The sequence below is a fragment of the Chrysochloris asiatica genome, unplaced genomic scaffold (assembly GCF_000296735.1).
Source record: "Chrysochloris asiatica unplaced genomic scaffold, ChrAsi1.0 scaffold12616, whole genome shotgun sequence".
Classification (NCBI taxonomy): Eukaryota; Metazoa; Chordata; class Mammalia; order Afrosoricida; family Chrysochloridae; genus Chrysochloris; species Chrysochloris asiatica.
In genome coordinates, this window is record NW_006421134.1 from 1,336 (window position 1) to 2,661 (window position 1,326).

A 1,326-nucleotide genomic window follows, 5' to 3' on the forward strand; every position below is an offset into this window, starting at 1 on the left:
TTTTTTAACCATGTACCTATAAAATTTTTAATTTTTTATTACCCACAAACACCAATTTCATTTAAAACCAGATATTCAAGTTACATGGCTAACAGAGTTTTAGCTACTCAATTCCTCAGTGCTAATCCTAGAATGCAAACGTCAATGGAGCTCTGAAGAGTGGACCATGACCACGCTCAGTCACTGATACTAGCAGTGTAGGTGGTCACACCTTCAACGTTCAAGCCACGAGTTGTGAAGTTTGGAGCGGGTGGGATTTAGTGTCCAGCGTGGCTGGGACTTGTGGTATTTTCAGTGCTAACAGGCTGCACGTTGTCTGCGAGGTTGTGTGCATGCTCAAGAAACAAGTCTTTAAGTACACTTAATTCCTTAGTCAGCAATTTAATTTTTGCTTCCAATCATTCATTCTCTTCTTTGACTTGATTCACTCTGTGCAGTGTATCCTGTGCTTTCTGCTTGCTTTTCAACCGGCTCTTTTTCACAGCCATGTTATTCCTCTCTCTGCGCTGGCAGGTACTCGTCACTGTTTCGATCCATGGGCGAGCTCTTTTTGCTTTGCTTGCTTGGGTGCACAGCTTTGCCCCCTCCTCCAGGACCGGCAGACACCAGCTGCGGGACCTGTTGCAAGCCACTGGCATGCGGGGCCTGAGTATGAATGACACTTATTCCATTCAGGCCGGGAGTGCTGTGCGGCTGCAATATCTTGCTCATTTGGGCACTCTCCCTTGTCAGCCCAGGTAAAAATGAGGGCAAGGTGAGCAACGGTTTCTACGTGGAACTGCCAAGATATCTTCAGATGCACCTGTGTCTCCAGCCGGCCCGCCCTTAGGCGGCCTCCACTCCGAGCGGCCCAGCACGGCCCGACCCGACCCAGGCCTCGCAGCCCGCGAGTCAGCAAGGAGGAGCGTCGGTCCAAAACTATCTCCTGAAATCATCTTATAACTAAACAATGATTTAAGTACTAAAGAAGGTCTGACTTGAGTATTATGCTTTTTTAGGAAAGTCATTAAGAAGACAAGAAAGAAGGAAAAGATCAAAATGGATGTCAGAAGAGACACAGACACTTGCTCTCTAGCATGGAGATGCTAAAGCAATTGGAAGAAATGAGGAGGTACAAGAGCTGAATAGAAAATTTCAAAGGTCAGCTCGAGAAGACAAAGTCAAATATTACAACGAAAAGTTCAAAGATCTGGAGTCAGAAAACCAAAAGGGATGAACACGCTCAGCATTTCTCAATCTGTGGGAAATGAAGAAAAAATTCAAGCCTTGACTTTCATTATTGAAAGATTCTCTGGACAAATTATTGAATGATGCAGAAAGCATCAA

General features: G+C 45.2%; 1 pseudogene; it reads right to left on the reverse strand.

The window, feature by feature from the left end:
- Positions 1 to 257: 257 nt before the first annotated feature.
- Positions 258 to 891, reverse strand: LOC102839459 (annotated as a pseudogene).
- Between the last annotated feature and the right edge of the window lie 435 nt (positions 892 to 1,326).